The sequence below is a fragment of the Malus domestica genome, chromosome 07, assembly GCF_042453785.1.
Source record: "Malus domestica chromosome 07, GDT2T_hap1".
Taxonomy (NCBI): domain Eukaryota; kingdom Viridiplantae; phylum Streptophyta; class Magnoliopsida; order Rosales; family Rosaceae; genus Malus; species Malus domestica.
The window spans coordinates 16,536,505-16,550,228 of NC_091667.1; positions in this window are offsets into that span (position 1 = coordinate 16,536,505).

Genomic DNA, 13,724 nt, shown 5'->3' on the forward strand with positions numbered 1-13,724 from the left:
TTTTTTCTCCTTAAATCAATTGTTGGTGTCGGTGATTAAATGAGCATTGGTTAGATAAGAACTTTCATTTCCTTTATTTTTGAACTGGAATGGGGTCGATGGGACCATGCTCTGTTGCACGTTCAGACGAGTGATTTCAGGGATTTGGGGGTAGGGAGAGTGATTTCAGGGATTGGTAATTTCTCTTTCACTCTCTTTCACTCTCTTTCAGACTCTTCCTTTCTCCCAACTCTCCATCTCTCTCAACTTTAGTGCTAACCCTAATTTGTTCTTTCATTCCTCAATTTTCTCCATCCAAGCAATGAAAAATCGAACTGGGTTTTCAGATTATTGATGCTTCACGGACAGAGAATGGAGAGAGTTGATTGAGGAATTGGTGAGTATAGGCTTGCACAGAGGGAACTGCTCTTCCTTTCTCTCCGCTCCCCGTATCTCTCGATGTGAAGCCCACAAACCAAGTAGTGATGGTTGAAAGCCTCAAACATGTCGGGCGCAAAATGGTGGTACAGTGACGGTCGACAACCGCATCCGTTGTCTATGAATTTGGCGATCAGAAAGCGTCTTACAATATGGTGAATTTCTCCAATTTCCCTTTATTTGGGTTTCCTCTATCCTTTTTGCGTTTGATTGGGAGTTTATAAATTAGGGTTCTTGGGATGTGAGAGTCGATCTTCCTAATGCTAGCGGCGACAGCCAAAAACAACATCGGCAAAATTCTGCAGAAGAAGGGCACCGTCGTTCTTCCTCCTCTCTCTTTCAAGCTCAAGGTAGGTACTTCCTCATTTTTTTTGTTAGCCCATTTTGTCCTTTTTGATTTTGTGATTGCGTTCGAATGGGGTTGAGTTGATGGTCTCAAATGACTCCTTATCATCTTAGGCATCTTCTAGAACTTTTGCATGTGAAAATTTACTTCAGATGGAGTTCTTCGTTTAAATTGGGTTTTATTAAGTTTTTCATGTTTTTGTAGAATTCTTCGTTTCAATTTTTTTGTCTTTGGAGTATTGTTCATTTAAATTTTCTTTTGATGTGATTCCATTATATCTGAATCATCATTTAATTTATGAGATTTTTAATGTAATTTTACATGAATTTTAGTAATTTTTCTAAGTTTTGTATAAATCGTCGATTAATTTCTGGGTGGTTATTAATTATATGTTTTTTATTGAATTTGTTTTCAGAAAACTACAAGTAAAATATCCTTAATTAGTCGTCAGTTTTCATGTTTTGAACATCGTTTATACAAGCTATTGATAGGAGCATATTTATGCGACTTAGTTAGCTTGTTTCTTGGCATTTATGTTGTTGGTTCGTAGTTATTTTAGTATTTTAAGCTATTTTCATGTGTTTGTAGGTCCAAAGGGTTAATGTGGCAAAAAAGTGCATTTTGGAGCATTTTGGAGCATATGCTTGGAGCAAAAGGAATGGACAAAATTTGAAGTTTGTGCATCATCCTCTCCCTATAAATAACCATTTTAGCATACTCATTTCACCCAACACATCCATTCACCTACCACTAGATCCATTCATTTCACCTAACACATTCACCTACCAATACATCCACTCATTTCACCCAACACATCCATTCTCTAAACATCCATCCACTAGACCCATTACATCCACTCATTATCACACACTCATCCACTACACCCATTACATCCACACACTACACCCATTACAACCACTCATTACCAAACACTCATCCACTACACCTATTACATCCACTCATTACCACAACACTCACCCACTACACCCATTACATCCAGTCATTACAACTCTATACACTCCTCTCCCTAGCCTATGAATGCATCAACCCTTCACCATAATTTGGGGGCCATCATCCAAAGACACTACATTTCACATCTCACAACTTCATTCACAAACACAATTTCCTCGCCGTGACCTCCATCCATTCATCTAGCCATACTACATCTCACCAATCCATACACTTTCATCTCTTAGCCGTGCAAATCCATTCCATCCATATATCCATACACATCCTAGACACTTGTTCTACAACAAGGTGGTGAAAACAAAGGTCCTTAACGTTTCAAGCTTGGAACTTTGGAGCGTTTTAGGTGTACTATGTTCTTGCTTTCAATGTCTACTTTGTTATTTTCTAATTTTGTTGCAATTATGAGTGGCTAAACCCCTATTTAGTTAGGGGGAAGTTTGAAGCCATGAACATGCTTGAGATTTTAATTGATTTCTTCCAATTGTGATTTGATAAGTTGTGATTGCAATTCAATTATCTATTTTATTCATAACTGATTCTTGTATGTTTATTAAAGATGCATACTTAGTTTTCATGCATGAATTAGATGCTAGAATATAAATGAGTTTCACCTAATCGTTACAAGTTTATATTCATGAGTAGTGAAGGTTGTCTATCATAATCGCGTTAATTGAATTCTTGGCAATTGTATCATGCATTGATAGTTATAATTGCCTCGTCAACACTTATGATTTTCATTGAACGTAATGAACTCTGATTGTATCTTTATTATGCATTCATATAGGGGACTTTTAGAGAATGATTTGGGTTGTCGCATGCATTCATCCAATTGAATGAGTAAAGGAAAATCTGAGGGTTAATTTGTGCATCACGGTTAATCTGGGGTGTTAAGTATCATAGTTTATTGAAAAACAATTGGAAATCGATTCATGTACAAGTGTGTCAAGTGTGAAGAACGGACCTCTAATTAATCCATCTATCATTTTATTTCTCAAATTCATTTTATAATTTGCCTAGTTTTATAACTTGTTTGTTTATTTCAAATTCATCCAAATCAAAACCCCCATTTTACTTTCTTGTTCCAAAGTGTTTAAAGTCTGTTTTGTTTGTGTTTTAGAGTGTTTTGATTTAAGTCAAAACACTAAATTCGTCCAAAGTTGTGTTAGAGTCAAATCTGCCCAGTTTGTGTTTTTAGGCAGTTTTGAGTGTTTTTAAGTTGTTTTGATTCTTTAGAATCTATTTTGAGTCCCTTGAGTCTATTCAAACGTTTTTAACTTTGTTTTTATGTTTTTGAGTAAGTTTAGAGGCTTTAGCAAGCCCTCCTAATCCCTGGTTTAGAACGATCCCTACTTGCATTTATACTACAATTTGACAACAAGAGGGTTTAATTTGAGTGCTTAACTCTTATCGCATCAAAGTTTTTGGCGCCGTTGCCGGGGATTAGCAACTTTGCTAATCCCTTGTTATTTCTTTTTGTTTATTTTCGTGTCATTTGTTTTTAGTTACTGACTTTGTTTCTGTTTGTGTTTTTTTTTGTTTTACTTTTGATATTTGATTTAGTTTTGTTTCCTTGATTTCAGGTACTAGAGAAGTAAGACATGGATTTTGCTACCAATCAAGCTCAATTGGCGGAACTTACTTCTCAATTGTCACAATATGTCGAAAGGACCACAATGCAAAGTGTGCCTACATGTGGTGTGTCCTATGGGCAAGGATATCCAACTCAGCAATATTCTCAATTTGCTGCGAATGAAGATGCTTGGGGTTATCAAGGCCATAGCCAATCATAGGACAACATGTTTTCCACCGCTTACAATTCGGATTGGAGAGATTATTCAGATTACATAGAACCTCAACAATTCCAACAAGATGGAAATTGGCAGCAAGAAGAGGAGTTCCATTCAAGACCTATGCAGTCATCATAACCTCATATACAATATGCTCAATCAAACTTAGGTTCGTCACTAGATTATGATCGAATTTTTTATGAAATAAATTCTTTGGTGCAGGGCTCACAAAATCAAACCAAGGAGGCTCAACAAGATAGATATGGGCAGCAATCTGAGGAGTTTTATTTAACACCTATGCAGCCACCACAGCTTCCCCTACAACAATTCCAATCAAATTCAAGTATGTCCACGGATAATGATCAAATTTTTCAATTCCTAACCTCTTTAGTGCAAGGGCAGCAAAATCAAAATGAAACAATGCTCAATCAAGCTAAGGAGATGAGCGAATTGAAAAATCAACTTAGAGAGATTATGGAGTTCACGGCACAAATTCAAGAGCAAAGTGAACTATCCAACTCAACTATTGAAAATTTGAAGGAAGATTTTGAAATTCATGATGCTATCACTTTGGGAAGTGCTATGGAGGTTGGAGGTGAACCCAAGACATCCAAACCAAGCCAAAACATGGATGAACAACTGCTGCTTGAAGAAAAGGAGAATAACAAGGCCACGGCAAGGGAAGAACCACCCTTGCCGCAGCCCCATATGCCCTCTATGCCGTCCACTACAATAAAGGTAAGCCTAAATTCAATTTGTCCTGACCCCGTTTCACCAAATGTTCTTATTCCTTGCAGGATCATGCAATCCAAGGAAGAAGAGGGTGAGAAAGCCATCTTCGAAAGCTTTCCAAAGAATCAAGAGCAAGAAGTGGATGGGGAATGTCTAGAATTCATCAAAGACGATACACTTAAGATGAAAATTCCCAAAGAAGTTGGATTTTATGACACGGGAAAAGTCATAACTCTCAAAACACCAAATCTGGCCAAGTCCCATATCCCTAATATGGTGTTCATAATTGAGTTTGTGTTGGAACAAGCAAGTAAGCCATCTTCTCCAACTTCGATTTTATTATATACTAACTTGCTGATTTTGATGATTCAAGCACCTACACTAGAATTTAAACCATTGCCGGATCACGTCAAGTATCACCTTCCATTCAAGGATCAATTCCATGCTATGGGCCCTATCCAAGTTTAGAAGAAAGTTTCGTCCGGCTGGAAGACATTAAAGCAAGCTCTTCTTGGGAGGCAACCTATGTATTCAAATAAGGAAGATTTTTGAATTGCTCCACGATTGGTTTTGCATTCCTAAAAACCTTCCCTTTTCTGTAGTTTTATTTTGCCATGATTGTCATTTTTATTTGTTGCTTGTTTAATTGTTTTTGGTGTGGGTTTATTTTACATTCATTCTCATAAAAAAAAGGGAACATTAAGCAGAAAAATACAAGAGAGAGCTTTCACAAAGGCTGCTTAGGAGAAGTCTCAGTAGTCGGCGAAGCCTCAGCAGTCGGCGAAGCCTCAGCACTTGGCGAAGCCTTAGCAGTCGGCAGAGCCCCAGAAAGAGGAGGCATCAGAGGTTGATCATTTGGAGCTTCATTACACAGTACAGCCCCAAAAGACGAAGGAAATGCTGTTGGAACAAACCCATAAACCTCTGATGATCAAGTAAAATCTGACCATCAGATTCCTGCATCAGGTCAATCTTCCTCTTTCATGTTTGTAACATAGTTATGTGCGAGCCTGTGCAACTGTTTATTCTCATGCTTGAGCCTTCTAATCTCCTGTTTGAGACTCATCACTTCAGCCGCCAATGATTCAACTTGACGGGTTCGAGAAAATAGGCGTTGGGCCATATTAGACACAGAACTTGCACACTACACACCAAGAGCCAAAGAATCCTTAACAGCCAACTCAGTAGACTGTTTGGAAAGCAGTCTGTTATCTTTGGGAGTGACAAGGTTCCGGGCCACCACCACAACGGTCATATCATTCTTCATCACCGAATCCCCAATGGTAAGAGAACCAGTAGGGGATATGAAGGATGGGCACCATATGTTGTCTGGAGAAGGCATGGCTGCCTCTTCACCAAAGTTCAAGTCAAAACGACGGTCGGAGGGGCCAGACATTTTCAAAGATGTTGAAGAAAGAAGAGGTCGGACAAGTAAAGATTGTAGAAGTGCAAGAAGGGAGTTTCTATAAGCAGAAATTCAAGTGTGCTTTGAAACGTACTGCGCACCTTTATAAAAACCAGCGTTCGACGAGATTTTAGAGATCGAAGAGGCGAGTTCAGAAATTGAATAGGCCAATTCAAAAATCGAAAAGGCACTAGCTTTCTCAAAAGCTGGGCTTGCTCAGAAACCACAGGCCAATCATCTTTTCCAAATTTTTCCACACTTGTCACATGCAACCTCTGCACTCGACGGAGCTCAGAACTCGAAGAGGCAAGCTCAGAAATCAGAGAGGCATATGCTTTTCCAAACGTGTCAGCGCCTGTCACATACACACTCAGCTTTGCGAAAATCACGGGCAGTTTGTCGAAGCGCCGATTCCAGATATCGGAGAGGCATCTGTTTTTCCAAACGTGTCAGCATCTGTCACATACACACTCAGCCTTACGGAAATTACGGGCAATCTGTCGAAGATTTATGGTGAAGTAGAAAGCACGGAAAGTTTACTGTTCAATCATCCAACGGTTGCCGACAAGAGTGAAACAATAGTACCGGTTATTATTTCCTATAAATGTCGACCTTCACCCTCCATAGCAAGGCAGACATACATAACCTTCCGTCATCTCTGAGAATGCCTTCCCAACGAAGTCTCTCGAGTCACTCAGTGTTCCTTATTCCTTGGGGTACCTCTGCAAACAACTCATCCAAAGAAAAAGTATTTCATATCATGAAGGTTGAAAGCAAGAGCATCTCATATCATGATTTCTCCACGTCCTTCTCCTTATCATTGTTTTCATCTACGGGACAAGAAGAAAGAGAGCAATCAGCTAGCACTTGGTATCAATCTTTCGATCTGGAACCGACTGCCTGGAACCCCTTCCTGATTGCTTACCTAGCCCTGCTCTCAAGTACTCATCTTCAACATCTTATGCTTCCTCTTTGTCTACCACATCTGCCTGGGGAACATATAAGGGAAATGAAAATGATACCTCGAAGCATATGGAGACAATGTGCTAATTCATCCTCAGCTAGGGACAAGGAGAAAAAAAGCAAGAGGTGGGCACTTGGAAAGATTGAAGAAAGAAACAGACCTTCACCTCTACCTCGTGCCTGCTTGCCGTACAGAAGAAACAAGCAGAGAAGAATGCAGACTGCACAATCAAATCAACCTAGCAGAAGGAGTCTGATTTGAAACCAAGGAACTCTTGCTCAGAATTCCGAACCAGTTCGAGATCAAAGCTGTGGAAAGACAACAAGATCATTTATCTCCAAAACCAGATTTGCATTCTTAAACTCTACTCTGTCTGGTTTTTACTTTGCCATACTTGTCATGTTTATTCATTGTTTGTTTGATTGTTTGCTTGTGTTTGTGTGAGTTTATGCTTGAAACATTGAGGACAATGTTCAATTTAAGTGTGGGGGGTAACCAAGTTGTTTTGCATGAAATTCGTGGAAGTTTATCACCCATTACTTCTAGTGTTGTTCCTTGCTATTTTTAAGTGTTTTTAAGCTGTTTTGGAGTGTTTTAGTCTGTTTTGACATAAAAATCCAAAAATCTCATAAAATTTTGAAAAATTGTTTTGAAAAACCCAAAAAGAGTTGTTTTTGTGTGTTTGTTTGTGTCTTAGGGTACCTTCCAACACAATGATGAGGATTTGGTTTTTAATTACATGACTGTTAAAGAGTGTTATAAACATGGATGAAAATTTGATTTACTCTTTGGTGTATGCTTGGTTGTGGTTATAATTTATGAATTCACATGCAATCATAAAGGAAAAATCAGTTTTTGTAACATGCTTGAAAGAAGGAACTCAAATGAACGCTACAACCTTGTGAGACTTGAGCTTAAATGTTTATTTGGAGAGTTAATAATATGTGCATCATTGTTTTCTAAAGTCGTTGCATGATTTCATTATTCTTTGCTTGGTTGCTACTTAGAAGGCGTTTTATCATTTAGTTCCAAATGCTAGAACTCATGCCTATTTCATTCAAAGCATGCTATTGATTTGCATAACACATATTCAAGATGAAGTTGTGTAGTGACCACCAAAGCCAAATTGCCGTGCCCCTATTTCATTATGTGTTTAAGTTTAACCCCGTTGAGCCTTGTTAAGCCTATGTTCTTTGTTAGCCACACTATCCTTACCTAGCCTAGTGTTAGGACCATCCATACCCTTGTTCTTGAAGCATAGTAAAGCATGACTTAAAATGAACTCCTTTTTTATCAATGTCTTGCAGAAAGCAAGTGTGGGGGAAGTGATTCTTGTGTGTGTGTGTGTGTGTGTACCAGAGTCCTTAATAAGGCAAGGGTAGAGAAAAGAAAAAAAAAGTACGAAAAAGAGCTCTAAAGTGTTGTTTGTTGAAGAAAGGGTCCAAAACATTGAATTCGGCCCTAAGTGTTGCTTGAATCTTCCCTTTGTGTTTAAAAGTTAATTTCTTCATTATTAAGTGAATTCCAAGTGTCTATTTCATTACTTTGCTTGTTATTCCTTTCAAAACGTTTGTTATCCTTATCCTTTCTTTGTTAGACATTACCCTTAAACCCCGTTACAACCCTTAACTTTATCTTGAGTGTTATGCGTTTCAATATGTGGAGTTTGGAATTGGTTTGAGCATATGGTGTCACTGGTTCTTGCATCTAAGTAGTAGCATTCCATTCATTAGATCATATCTAAACATGCTGAATAACTCCAGAAAATTGCCCTCTTTGTTATACATAAATGTGAGTGTTCCTTTTCATGTTTACATCAATCTTCTCACATATAACTAGTGTAGGGTGTGTAGTCAGAAAATGTGTGTGAAAATAGAGAGTATCTTGTAAGGAATTGAGTAAATTCTCTAAGGCATGTTACTACATTCAAAACATCGTTTTAATTGGTTAATTGTGAACTAGTAAGTGATGACTATAAGTATGTGCTCAAGTGTAAGGATGACCAAAATTTGTGGGAAAGATGATTTTTAACATGTCATGTTTCATTAAAAATCCCTGAGGCAATTGTTGGAAGGTCTAGGCTATGTTTTGTTTTGCTCGAGGACTAGCAAAAGCTAAGTGTGGAGAAATTTGATAGGAGCATATTTATGCGACTTAGTTAGCTTGTTTCTTGGCATTTATGTTGTTAGTTCGTAGTTATTTTAGTATTTTAAGCTATTTTCGTGTGTTTGTAGGTCCAAAGGGTTAATGTGGCAAAAAAATGCATTTTGGAGCATTTTGGAGCATATGTTTGGAGCAAAAGGAATGGACGAAATTTGAAGTTTGTGCATCATCCTCTCCCTATAAATAACTGTTTTAGCACACTCATTTCAACCAACACATCCATTCACCTACCACTACATCCACTCATTTCACCCAACACATTCACCTACCACTACATCCACTCATTTCACCCAACACATCCATTCTCCAAACATCCATCCACTACACCCATTACATCCACTCATTACCACACACTCATCCACTACACCCATTACATCCACCCACTACACCCATTACATCCACTCATTACCACACACTCATCCACTACACCCATTACATCCACTCATTACCAAACATCCACCCACTACACCCATTACATCCACTCATTACCACAACACACTACACCCATTACATCCACTCATTACCAAACATCCACCCACTACACCCATTACATCCACTCATTACCACAACACTCGCCCACTATACCCATTACATCCACTCATTACAACTCTATACACTCCTCTCCCTAGCCTATAAATGCATCCACCCTTCACCATAATTTGGGGGCCATCATCCAAAGACACTACATTTCACATCTCACAACTTCATTCACAAACACAAATTCCTTGCCATGACCTCCATCCATTTATCTAGCCATACTACATCTCAACAATCCATACACTTTCATCTCTTAGCCATGAAAATCCATTCCATCCATATATCCATACACATCCTAGACACTTGTGCTACAACAAGGTGGTGAAAACAAAGGTCCTTGACGTTTCAAGCTTGGAACTTTGGAGCGTTTTAGGTGTACTCCGTTCTTGCTTTCAATGTCTACTTTGTTATTTTCTAATTTTGTTGCAATTATGAGTGGCTAAACCCCTATTTAGTTAGGGGAAAGTTTGAAGCGATGAACATGCTTGAGATTTGAATTGATTTCTTCCAATTGCGATTTGATAAGTTGTGATTGCAATTCAATTATCTATTTTATTCATAACTGATTCTTGTATGTTTATTAAGGATGTATACTTAGTTTTCATGCATGAATTAGATGCTAGAATATAAATGAGTTTCACCTAATCGTTACAAGTTTATAATCATGAGTAGTGGAGGTTGTCTATCACAATCACGTTAATTGAATTCTTGACAATTGTATCATGCATTCATAGTTATAATTGCCTCGTCAACACTTATGATTTTCATTGAACGTAATGATCTCTGATTGTATCTCTATTATGCATTCATATAGGGGACTTTTAGAGAATGATTTGGGTTGTCGCATGCATTCATCCAATTGAATGAGTAAAGGAAAATCTGAGGGTTAATTTGTGCATCACGGTTAATCTGGGGTGTTAAGTATCATAGTTTATTGAAAAACAATTGGAAATCGATTCATGTACAAGTGTGTCATGTGTGAAGAACGGACCTCTAACTAATTCATCCATCATTTTATTTCTCAAATTCATTTTATAATTTGCCTAGTTTTATAACTTGCTTGTTTATTTCAAATTCATCCAAATCAAAACCCTCATTTTACTTTCTTGTTCCAAAGTGTTTAAAGTTTGTTTTGTTTGTGTTTTAGAGTGTTTTGATTTAAGTCAAAACACTAAATTCGTCCAAAGTTGTGTTAGAGTCAAATCTGCCCAGTTTGTGTTTAAGGCAGTTTTGAGTGTTTTTAAGTTGTTTTGAGTCTTTAGAATCTGTTTTGAGTCCCTTGAGTCTATTCAAACGTTTTAACTTTTTTTTATGTTTTTGAGTAAGTTTAGAGGTTTTAGCAAGCCCTCCTAATCCCCAGTTTAGAACGATCCCTACTTGCATTTATACTACAATTTGACAACAAGAGGGTTTAATTTGAGTGCTTAACTTTCATCGCATCAGCTATTATATCTCAATGTTTGAATTTTTTAACTTTGTATTTATTTTGTAGGAATTTCTGCATAGAGAAGAGAATTGTTTTGTTTACGTTTCACTAAAACTGGCAAGTAATAGAGAGCAGTCATACTCTCATGGAGCTATGCTTAGCTATATTACGATATCAGTACATTAACAAATCTCAGTGGCTTAGATTTCTAACATTGGCATTTGTATGAATGAATTTCCATTTTCTCTTCCAAAACAATTTGTTAATTGAAAATTGTTTTCTTTCTGCACAAGGTGGTACTGAAATTGGATTTACATAAGGACAAAGAAAAGCAAGAGGCCTTGAAAGCAGTCTCCAGCCTTACAGGTATCAACTATTTTTTTAAGCATGTCGGTTTAATTTGGCTCCGTGAAAAACTTGGAAAATAATAAAAATGTAAAAAAAATTCTGAATTATTTCATCCATCACCACCTACTCAGTTCTTTGTATTGGTTGAGAAGTTCTCTTAGAAGAGAAAGGATTGGAGCTTGGCTTTTAACTTTTTAGCCATGGTTTTAGGCACATTCATCAGAATCAGACTGAATGGGAATGGAAATTTGTCCAATACTATGTTTTTATAGAAGAAGAAGAAGCTCAGAAGTCTGATACGTTAAGCAACTCCATCTGAAAGCGGAAGAATCCAAAGGTAAACACCTTCGAACTCTTCAATTATGGTGTTCTTTAGTCGATTGCAACTAGAACTTGAAAAACTAACACATGCATATAATTTTTTGTGAAGGAACTGCGATCCAGTGGCTGGATGGAAGAAAAGGACAATGCAAGCTCTCTTTCTCACAGTAGCTCCGTGTTCCTCTCCCCCCAAACCTAATGGCTTCAGCCCAATTTGGAGCCTGCTTAGATCGGGACCCCTTAGAGATTCAGAGCTCCAGGTGAGAAAATTTTCTCCAAATTGTATTCAATTTATGTTGCTTCATTTCATTGTCCATTTTTAATTGGAATTAGTTGATATTTTAGGTGGGTATCACATGTATAACCAGAACAATTTTTGTGTTGGATTGGGGTCAAATTGTCCAACTTTATTAGCTATTTGGTCACCTGTGTATTTGTAATCGGAATAATATGAATTAGAGTTTTTTTGTTAGTGTCCGTTTAGTGAAGAAAGGATGCTTCTTTTTGTTATCATGCATATTTAAGCTGTAAAAATTTGAAAAGCTGCTTAATTGAAGTGAGATTTCCAGTTTTTGAGCTCAATTTCAGGCTTGAGCTTTGAATTTGTTTATATGTAGCCAAGCTGAAGCTATCTATGTCGTAGTTTGAAGTATTTGTATTGGTAACTATGTGTTTTCGTTGCACAATCTGAGTTGCCTCAATATCTTTTATATGCAATTTGGTGTGGACAAGTGGTTTTTGATATTTTGGTGGGTACTGGAAAAAAAAAATGAAATTGATTTGCGCTCAATGCATAATTAATCTTAAAATACGTTCTATTAAATTGGTTTGATGATATATAGGTGGTAACAAATTAACGATGTCAACTCCTACAAGGAAGAGGCTGATGAGAGGCTTCAAGAGCTTGCAACAAGACCCGTCTGTAAGATTAGCAGGGCACCTCAGGATGACAATGTAATGCTGTCGACAAGGTTAGTTATTTTTTAGGCTCTTCTTCTACAAACGTGAACTCTTTACATGGACACCAAATTTTATGTGATTTTTAATAGTTATACATCAAACTCCTCTGCACTAAACTCTGTATTACAACAATTATAATTAGAACTTGGATGAAATGGGCTCCATCCAACAAAGCTACTGCCCCATTAAAAATTAAAAAAACTCAAGAAATTTGATAATTTCATAGTTTAGACCATTTATACAAGTCAGAATGAGAAACACAGATGTTTTCTATATCTTACGCTATATGTTTGGCTGTAAATCGTATGGGGTAAATCTCTTGGTGTCATTCTAAATAAACTGGAAATGTGTCTCATGCAAAATTTACGTTGTTGTTTATTAATGGAAATAAGTTTTAAAGTGATTACCTTTCTTCATACAAGTTCTCTTCACAAAGAAACCTGTATTATGGTTTCGCTTTTACTTGCTTTCACACTGGGGAGGCTTCTGGGCATGTAATTGATGTGTCATTACTCACTAATTTTTTTTTATTTATTTATTTTATCCTTATCTTCTATGTAATATCACCATTCTCAACCGAAGGTTGCCTCTTCCAAGTCGGTATGTGATGATCTCCAATCCCTTCTGTGCGATTTCTCCGATCTGAATCTTGGATGGTTCCTCAATGAGGGCAGATTTGTGGGTTTTTGGTTTATAGGGTTTTGTGTCTTGGAAGTTTTCTTTATTTTTTGGGTATAAATCTCAGGATTTTGGGGTTTTTACAATGGTGGGTTTATGGAAATTCAAATTCTTGCATTCGCAAATCCATGTAAAACCCTTCAATTTTGTTTTGTTTTAGCTTTTGAGGTATGGTTTTATAGAAATCAACGGTTGGAATTAACTTTAGTAATCTTGATTTTGGTTTGGTTCGGCTAGGGTTTAGACGAGTCCACCTGTTATGGTGAAAATGGAAGATGCTAAATTTTGCTCAATTTTACATATTTTTTTATTGTGAATTTAATACATATGTGGTTGCCCTGCTTGGCTTTGGGGTTTTGATTTGGTGTTTGCTTGGATTTGGGAATTATCATTGTTGGATAGCATTCAAGCAAGATGCATAACTCATGTGCACAATTTTTTTTTTCTTATTCCTTTTCTACCATTTCTTATTTAGATTTGTGTAATTGGTTGGCTTAAAGATAGTTTACAGGCAGGGCTCTATATTCATCTTCAGATTGGTCCATATATTTGTTCAGAATGGAATTTTGGGTAATGATCATTTTCCTCAGCATTTTTTTGTTTCATCAAAGATTTAGTCCGACAATTGCTCGGGTGACAATGTCCATTGGTGAGATTGGTTGGATTAGCCC